Here is a 10673-nt window from a genome sequence, read left to right on the forward strand (position 1 = left end):
ACAGGAAGGTGAAAATTTTCAAAGCAAGGCTTGATGAAAAAGAAACTTTTTCACTGGTAGTCATGCTTAAGTCTATCTGGATTCTTTTATCTATTTAGCAAGTGGATGTCAAGACAGCATTCCTTAATGGAAGTCTTGAAAAAAACATCCATACAAAGCAACCAGAAGGGTTCATTGCAAAGGGCAAAAAGCATTTGGTGTGCAAGCTCAATCAATCTATGGACTGAGGCAAAGCTTCAAGGTCTTGGAACATCCGGTTTATCAAAGGAATCCAGACCTATGGATTTATTTAGTAACCGGATAAGTCTTGTGTATACAAAAGGTGTGATGGAAACGTGGTGATATTTCTTGTACTATACGTAGATAACATTTTTGGTAGTTGGAAACAATATTAAAATGTTGTCAGAAGTAAGGGTATGGTTGTCCAAACAATTCGATATGAAGGACTTGGGAGAATGAATATATTCTTGGGATCAAAGTAATAAGGGATCGTAAGAAAAGAATATTTTAATTATCCCAAGCTTCATATATCGAAAAAAAAATCCTTGCTCGTTTTAAGCATGCAAAACTCCAAGAAAGGTTTCTTACCTTTTTAGCATGGAGTAACTTTATCTAAAGAAATGTCTCCGTAGACATCAAAGGAGATAAAGGACATGAAGGCAGTTCCTTATGCTTCGGCCGTGGGAAGCCTAATGTATGCAATGCTGTGTACGAGACTGGATATCTATTTTGCCGTGGGCATAGTTAGTAGATATCAAAGCAACTCTGGACAAGGACATTGATCTGCGATAAAGCATATATTGAAGTACCTTAGAGGCACTAGAGATTATATGCTAGCTTATAAGGCAGATAATTTGTTCCCTGTGGGTTGCATGGATTTTAACATCCAATCGGAAAGGGACAATAGTAAGTCAACCTCGGGGTTTTGTGTTTACTTTAGGAGGTAAAGTCATAACTATGGAAGAGTGATAAGCATAGGTGTTTTTCTGGACTCTACCATAGAAGTTTAGTATATGGCAAGCCTCTGAGGCAGCCATAAAAGCTGAATGACTCAATAACCTCAAGATAGACTTAGATATGATTTCTGGTTTGTCCAAAGATTATTACAATTTATTGTAATGATATTGGTGCAGTAACAAACTCGAAGAAACCATAAGTCTATAAGGCAGGTAAACACAATAGAGCGCAAGTACCACCCAATACGAGAAATCGTATAAACAAGGAGAAGTTGTTGCTGCCTAGATTACATTAGATGATGACCTATAGATCTTTTCACTAAGGCCTTTAAGGCAAGAGCTTTTGATGAGCATGTTGAAGAGTTGGGAATCAGATGTATGGCAGCAGATATAGCAGCTTAGTCTTTTAGTATAAGTGGGAGATTGTTAGGATGTATACTAAAAGCCTAGCTTTTGGTATAAACATTTATCTAGAAATAAGAATCACATTGGTCAAATATCTACATTTATGATAAATGTAATTGTTCAATTAATTTATATTGTAGATAACATGGTGTGTGGTGTCACACACAGAAGATCATGTTATCGGTTCCTTATAAATTATAAACAATAGCTCACGACCAAGATGGAAAGGAATAAACCATTGGAAGGTCGTAGTGTAATTAGGTATTAGTTTATCTTAACTATATAATTACACTAGTACACTTAGAGTGTATTGAGTAGGACAATTTGAGGTCGTTTCTTTTATACTAACTTTATAAAGGAACAAAGATCTCAATTATTATGGAAGTGTGTGCTCTTAATCCTAATATAATAACAAGCACATATATTTGATATTTATTTCTTTAATTTATCAATGGACGAGATTTAGTTCGATAAATCAATAAGTCCGATAAGTTGGGAAATGATATCATTTATAGTGTGTGTTGTTGATTATAGAAGGAAACTGTGTCCTAGTGATCTAGGTTGAGAATGTCCCCAAGAGGAGCTCATAAGGATTGTCATGTTAAACCCTGCAGGTGGACTTAGTCCGACATGACGATGAAGTTGAGTGGTACTACTCTTGGAGCTAGATATTAATTAAGTGAGTTATCAGTAACTTAATTAGTGGGCATTTGTTATCTTAAACACAGGGAGACTAACACACTCATAATAAGAAGGAGCCCAAAATATAATTTGGGATTGGTGCGTTAGTTCAATAATAGTTCTCTAGTGGAATGAATTATTATTGATAAAATTAAGTTGTGTGTTCGGGGCGAACACGGGATGCTTAATTTTATCGGGAGACCAAAACCAATTCCTCCTCTCGGTCCCTATCGTAGCCTCTTAATTATAGAGTACTATACCCACCTATACCCACCTTCTTACCCATCCCATAGGGGCCGGCCAAGCTAGTTTGGAGACCAAGCTAGGGTCGGCCAAAGTTTGGTTCATGGGTGCTTCAAGGTGGCCGGCCATAGCTTGGGTTCAAGCTTAGTGTGGCCGGCCCAAATTAAAATAAAAGGATTTTTATTTTTAAAATTTTCTTATGTGGATAACATGATTTAAAAGAGAGTTTAAAATTTTAAATCTTTCCTTTTATAAGATTCTACAAAAGATTAAGAGAAGAGCTAAATCTCTTTCCTTATTTGTAGATTAAAAGGTTGATTTTAATTTTGGTGAAAACTTTCCTTTTAACCATGTTCATGATTTAAAAGTTTAAAAAATTAATAATTCTCTTTTATTAGTTTCTACAAAAGATTAAGAAAAGATTTGATATCTTTTCTTATTTGTAGATTGAAAGGAGATTTTAATTTTTAGATAACTTTCCGGAAATTATCCACATATTTAAAGAAAGATTTAATTTATAAAATTTCCTTTTAACCAATCATGAATGGATTAAAATTATTGGAGAATTTTTTTATAAAATTTCCGGAAGCAAATAAGGAAATTTTAATTTGTGTTTAAATTTTTATTTGCTTGGAGATTTGGTTTGGCCGGCCATTATAATAATGAGAAAAAAAATTATTTTTAATTAAATAAAATTTTCTTTTTATGGCAAAAGAATTAAGGAACTTTTTATTAAAATTTCTTTATTTGCTAAGACCAAGGATTATAAAAGAGGAGGTGGAAGAGCCTTCATGGGTGAACAACCTCTATTCTTTTCCTCCCTCTCTTCCTTGGTTTTGGTGGCTGATCCTATTTCTCTCCTCTCCTCTTGTTGGCCGAAACCTATCTTCTTGGTAGAGCTCTTGTTTGTGGCCGGATCAAGGAAAGAGAAGAAGAAGAGAAAACAAGTCTCGTCTCTAGTATCCCTTGGAGCATTGGTGGTGGTCGAAATTCTTCATCCTTGAAGAAATTTATTGTGGCCAAAATCTAGAAGAAAGAAGGAAGGTGGAAAGGTGGTTCTCATCTCGGAAGATCGTTGCCCACACAACATCCTAGGCTAGAAGAGGAATACTGTAGAAGATCAAGAGGTCTTTCTAAAAGGTATAACTAGTATTTTTTGTTGATACAATCGACCTAGGAATTAAATAGGTGATCTTTGTTTTTGATGTATGTGTCAAGGGGTTTAAGTTAGACTTTGCATTGGTTCTAATATGTACTTAAGATTGTGCAGGACTTGGTAGACTGCACAAGCTTGGAAAGTTTCATGGCTCATGTTCTTGAAGATTGGTGAAGGATGGTGCATCCGATGGACCACGGACAAAAAGCAAACGGAGTGAAGGGAAGTGAATCTCAAGGCAATGTGAAGGATGGCACGAAGATTAGTTGCAGGCTTGAGTGCATCTGAGGGACAAAGGATGAGGAGAAAGACTTCAAGAGCAACTCCGGACACCAGTCGACTGATGCAGTCGACTGTGAGCGAACAGAGACATTCTGTTCACTCGGTCCACAGTCACCAGTCGACTGATGAAACATGCAGTCGACTGGTGCAGTCGACTGCATGTTTCAGCAGTCGACTGGTAGAATGCCGTTGGGATGATGACGCACAGGATCTCCGCAGATTTGATTGAAACAGTAGCCGTTGTGTGATACCAGTCGACTGCATGTTTCATCAGTTGACTGATGTCGAAAATTCCAGCACACTGTATATAAAGTTGAGAGCTTGGAAAGAAAAACTTAACTGATTGAAATTACTGTTTAAGCTTTCCAAGTGCTCTCTTAGTCTTACTACTCTTATTCTCTCCTCCCTAAGCTCATCAAAAACCTTGTAAAAGGAGGAGATCATCTTGTAAAGGTTTCTCCATCATCACTCTTGGATTGAAAAGGAGAAGATCTTAGTGGAGCTTGCTTGGGTGCGTGTGTGCCTTGGATTAGTCACCTCAAGGAGGTGGAGACCAAGTAAATCGAAGAGTTAGCCGTGTTCTCTTATTGTTTTTCATTTGCATGTTCGTTTTGTGCTTCCGCTAATAAATTGTAGGTGAAAAATCAAGAAAGGCTATTCTCTAGCCATACTCAAGGTTCTATCAATTGGTATCAGAGCAAGGTTCGCATCGGAAGACCTCACCGTCAACCGAAGCATCAAAATGGAATTTCAAGAGGGATATAGCACCACAAGGCCACCCTTCTTCGATGGGAACGTCTTTGCATATTGGAAAGGTAGGATGGAGTATTATTTAATGAATGACATTGAAAATTGGTTTAGTGTTGTAAATGGATTCGAGATGCCAAAGGATGGGTCGGGAGCTCCTCTTTCAACCAAGGATTGGACAAAAGAGATGGCAAAGAAGGCTCAAGCAAATGCAAAGGCTACGACAACCCTACAATGTGGACTCTCAAAGGAGCAACTAAGCAAAGTAAGACCATTCAACTCCGCCAAAGAGCTTTGGGAAAAACTCATTGAGTTGAATGAAGGATCAAGCGAATCAAGGAGAGCCAAGAGAGATCTCTTGTTGGGACAACTTCAAACTTTCACTATGAAGACAAATAAGACCGTGAGTCAAATGCATGGTAGATTCAAGGAGATAGTGAATGGTCTTCATGTAATAGGTGAGAAAATTGACAATCGAGATTTAGTAAGGTATGTTTTACAATCCTTTCCTAGAACTACCTTATGAGCATCAATGGTTGATGTGTATAAGGTTTCTAGAGATCTTTCCTTAGTTAAGCTTGATGAATTATTTTGTGAATTTGAACTTCATGAACAAGCTAATATGGTTTCAAAAGAGAAAGGTATGACTCTTATTGTAGAAAAGAAGGAAAAGAAAAAGAAGAAAGAAAAGAAGATAGAATCCTCATCATTCGAATCCGAACAAGAATCATCGGATAGTGATGATGAAATGTCGGCGAGTGAAGTGGCTCACTATGTCAAAAAGATGATAGGAAGATCAAGAAAATTCACAAGAAAGGATGTGAAGAAAATGTTTCAACCCTCAAAAGGTAAAAGTAGTCAAAGTTCAAGTTTTAACACTAATGTGACTTGTTATGGATGTAACAAGAAAGGACACATTAAGCCAAATTGCCCGGAACTAAAGAAGAAAGAAGAAAAGGAGAAGAAGAAAAAGGAGAAAAAGAAGAAGGAAGCCATGGTGGCTCAAGCTACATGGGATACACCAAGCATTGACTCATCGGATGAAGATGAGCTATGCCATGTTACTCGACATATGGCATTTATGGCTTGTGAAGATGATAAAGAAGAGTCAAGTCAAGAAGAAGTGTCAAGTGAAGATGATTCATCAAATGGAGAGTCATCAAGTGAGGAATCTTCATCAAGTGCTGATGATGAGGTAAAAGAATCTCCCAAAGTAGAATTTCTCTATAAAACTATTGCTCATCTAAAAAATGTTTTTGTTAAATCACAATCTAAGGTAAAAACCTTGAAGGGAAAACTTAGGACCATTAAAGTTGATGCATGCATGTCTAGTGAGTCAAATATGCTCAAGGAAGAAAATGAGAAATTGAAGAATGATGTGATTGAATTAAGAGCGTGTTTAGAAAAATTCACAAATGGATCCAAGTATCTAGATATGATCATTAGAGATCAAAGAGCCGTTTATAACAAAGCCGGAATAGGATATAGACCTAAGGAAAAGGAAGTTGCTTATATGTCTCTAATCAATGGTACTAGGAATGATGCACTTAGGAACAAAGTTACGAAAAATCTTAAAGGAAAGGTAAAACAAGCTTGGGTGCCTAAGAAATATTTGAATGATATTTCTGAATCTAGTGCATGGGTACCAAAGAGTTGTGTGTTTTATGTTTCTTAGGTAGAGAAGAAGGATGCAAGTATGTGGATTGTGGATAGCGGTTGCTCAAGACATATGACCGGTGATGTGAGCAAGTTCTCCACAATAAATTATATAAAGAAGGGAACGGTATCATTTGGGAATAGTGGAAAGCTCAAGATTATAGGTAAAGGTACAATTGAGGTATCATCTAAAATTACTATTCATAAAGTCCTATTGGTTAAAAGTATGGAGTTTAATTTGCTTAGTGTTAGCCAATTATGTGATGCCGGATATAATGTTGAGTTTCATCCCGATAAATGTTTAGTTAAGCACAAAAATTTTGAGAATGTTGTGCTACACGGATTTAGAAAAGCAAATCTTTATTATATTGATATTTCATATGCTTCTAATCCTCCTATTAAGTGTTTAATATCAAAAGAAGAGGAAAGATGGTTATGACATAGAAGACTTGGACATATCAACATGAGAAACATAGCCAAGGTAGCCAAGATGGAGCTAGTAAAGAGACTACCAAAGATCAAGTACATCAAGGACAAATTGTGTGATGCATGTCAAGAGGGTAAGTAATCAAGGTCATCACACAAAGGTAAAACTTTAACTAGCACTTCATTGCCATTAGAGTTATTACATTTGGATCTTTTTGATTGTCATAGAACACCCTCTTTGGTAGGTAACAAATATTGTTTGGTGATAGTAGATGATTATTCTAGATATACTTGGGTTTATTTCTTGAAACAAAAGGGGGAAACTTTAGAAACAATTATCGGGTTTACCAAGAGGGTAGAAAACGAAAAGAATCTCAAGATTGATAGAATTCGAAGTGATCATGGTGGAGAATTTGAAAACTTGAACTTTTCTAAATTTTGCTCGGAAAATGGCTATAAGCACGAACTTTCTTGTCCAAGAACACCTCAACAAAATGGTGTAGTGGAGAGGAAAAATAGGGCCTTACAAGAGGCGGCTAGGACCATGCTTAATGCATACTCCTTACCTAGTTACTTGTGGGCCAAAGCGGTTAATACTGCATGTTATATTCAAAATCGTGTCTTGATTCATAAGTTTTTAGGTAAAACACCTTTTGAATTATAGAATGGAAAAATCCCTACAATTCACTATTTTAAAGTCTTTGGTTGTAAGGTTTATATTCTTAATACTAAAGATGACTTAGGAAAATTTGAGGCCATGTCCAATGAGGGAATTTTAGTTGGGTACTCATCTACTAGTCGAGGATATAGAGTATACAACAAAAGGACTCAAACAATTGAGGAATCATCCAATGTTGAGTTTGATGAATCCACTAGTACTTACCCTAGGAAATCCCCTATTGATAAGGATATAAGTGAACCAAATCAAGACGTTACTCGAGGATTGCAAAATCTACATTTAGGTGGTATTGATCAAGGGGGAGGAAGAGATGGTTCGGATGATGAACGAAACAATGTAAACAATGATCCTTCAAAAAATGATGATTCTATAACCTCAAGGATCTTAAGGCATCATCAAGATCATCCTATTAATCAAGTAGTTGGAGATGTTGCACAAGGAGCAAGGACTAGGTCATACTTTAGGGATCACACTAGTCAAATTGCTCTAATATCACAACTTGAACCAAAAACAATTGATGACGCTTTGCTTGATACGGATTGGATTCTAGCAATGCAAGAAGAGTTGAATCAATTTGAAAGAAGTGATGTATGGGAGTTGGTTCCAAGACCAAATGATAGTACAATTGTCACAACTAAATGGGTCTTTAGAAACAAGTTGGATGATCAAGGGAGAGTCACTAAGAATAAGGCTAGGTTGGTAGCTAGGGGTTTTAATCAAGTAGAAGGACTTGATTATGATGAAACATATGCTCCGGTAGCACGATTAGAATCCATTCAGATACTATTAGGATATGCCGCCTATATGGGGTTCAAATTTCACCAAATGGATGTAAAATCGGCTTTTCTAAATGGGTTCATTAAGGAAGAAGTTTATGTAGAACAACCACCAGGATTTGAGAATATGGATTATCTGAACCATGTTTATAAACTTAAAAAGGCATTATATGGTTTAAAACAAGCTCCCCGGGCTTGGTATGAGAGACTTTCATCTTTTTTAATCTCTAAGGGCTTTAGGAGGGGAACAATTGATCCAAAATTGTTTTTAAAGTCTAAAGATGGAGACATTTTCATTGCCCAAGTCTATGTTGATGACATCATCTTTGGCTCAACAAATAATGATCTTCTTCATGATTTTATTCAACACATGGAAAGCGAGTTTGAAATGAGTCTAGTTGGAGAATTAAGTTTCTTTTTGGGGTTACAAGTAAAACAAACTAATGAGGGAACCTATGTGTACCAATCCAAGTTTGCTAAAGAACTTATCAAGAAATTTGGATTGGAAAATGCGAAAGGAGCAACTATCCCTATGGGGACAAACACCAAGATAGATAGTGATCAAGAAGGAAAGTTAGTGGATCCAAAGCAATATAGGAGCATGATTGGTAGTTTGCTATATTTAACCGCTAGTATACCGGATATATTATTCGCAGTAGGAATGTGTGCAAGATATCAATCATGTGCTAAAGAGTCACATTTAGTAGCGGTAAAAAGAATTTTGAGATACATCAAGAACACTCTTAATGTGGGACTTTAGTACCCTAGAACTAGAAATTTTGACTTAATTGGGTATACCGATTCTGATTATGCGGGTTGCAAATTGGATAGAAAGAGTACTAGCGGTGGATGTCAATTTCTTGGACCTTCTCTTGTAAGTTGGAGTAGTCGAAAACAACCTTGTGTGGCATTGTCCACAACCGAGGCCGAGTATGTGGCAATGAGTGGTTGTGTAGCTCAATTGCTTTGGATGATACATACCTTAGAGGATTATGAGCTCCATTATTCCAAAGTCAAGGTCTTATGTGATAATGTGAGTACCATTAATTTAACCAAAAATCCGGTACATCACTCTAGAACAAAGCACATTGAGGTAAAACACCACTTCATTAGAGATCATGTGGCAAGAGGAGACATTGAACTACTTTATGTTGAATCCAAATCTAATCTTGCTGATATTTTTACCAAACCATTACCCGAAGCGGAATTTATCTCTATTAGAAGAGAGCTTGGTTTGTGCCTTGTAGAATAATAGATTTAGCTTTTCATGATTACATAAATTCAAAAGCTAAATACATACTTGAATGCATCTCACAACGACCTAGGATGACTTGAATGTATTTAAACATGATGTGAGATATTAGGAAGATGCATTTGGCTCCTCATGTTAGTTATGATGCATCATTGTGAGCCAACATGACATCTAGAGATATCAATCCTTCATTGGACCAATCATTGGGAAGGCTTGTGCACAATCAATGTGCTCTTTGCTCCTAGAATATGATTGGAAATTCTTGAAACAAATATGGCCATGAGGACATCAATTTATAAATTCGTTACAAAATTATCATATAAATGACTTCTTGAAATGTACTCAGATTTGGCTAGGTAAATACTTCTAAGGAAAAACTCAAACTAGTACTTTGGCTCAAGGTTCTATCTTTGTAATCTTAATGGTTATCAAGTTTGTATCTATTTTGTAGGGTGGCTTGTATCCAATTGGATATCTATTTTTCCCAAGTAAATATTCACATAACAGATCACTCCACAAATTTTGGGCATTTTTAAAGGTCTAGAGAATATCTAGTGATTTTTCAAAACTCACTTCCTGATTCTTCCATCTGCGTGTCAGTCCCCTATCATTGCATCAGTCGACTGGGTCAATCGACTGATGCAGTCGACTGGTAGCACTATTCGACCATACAGAATGGTTCTGTATGTTTTTATTCTGGGGAGCAGTCGACTGATAAAACATGCAGTCGACTGCATCAGTCGACTGCATATTTTAGTAGTCGACTGATGCCCTCGATTTTATATAAGCCGCCAGATTTGGGCGGCGGCAGAAACCCTAGCTTTTCGCCGCCGCCTGCTATTTCTCGACTCCTACACCTTCTTCCCGACGTCTTCCGCCGGTTTGTGGCTCCACAAACTCTTCCAAACCTTCGGATCCGCTCTCCCTCCCGTTCCTTCTCTCATTTGCCGCTTGGAACAAGGTTTAGCCACCCCTTCGAGGTTTGGTTGCGGTTCCTGTCATTTCTCTGTCGTTTGACGATTCCCCGACACAATGGAGCATCGGTAATACTTTCTTCCTTATTTGTTTTGGTATTTTAGGGTTGATTCTTACCTAAAGTCTTCTATGTATTCTTTCCTTGTTGTTTCCCTTCACGATTGACTGGTACTTGGCATGGTTATTACATATGCATGGTTTAGAGTTAGGCAAAAGCGTCCAAGTGAAGCGGGTACCTCTCGGCAGCCCCCTCCGGCGTCTTCTGGAGGGCAGTTTCCCTCTGCGGCTTGCCGTACTCGTTTTGAGAACACTGACTTCAAAATGATGAGTTGTCGCTATCTCAATCGTCCATATTTCACTAGACTTGCCCCTGAAATCATTGACATCAATGTGCATTATGGTTTAGAAAAGTTATTTCATTGCACAACTACTGTCAATT

This window comes from Zingiber officinale, chromosome 8A (assembly GCF_018446385.1).
Source record: "Zingiber officinale cultivar Zhangliang chromosome 8A, Zo_v1.1, whole genome shotgun sequence".
NCBI lineage: Eukaryota > Viridiplantae > Streptophyta > Magnoliopsida > Zingiberales > Zingiberaceae > Zingiber > Zingiber officinale.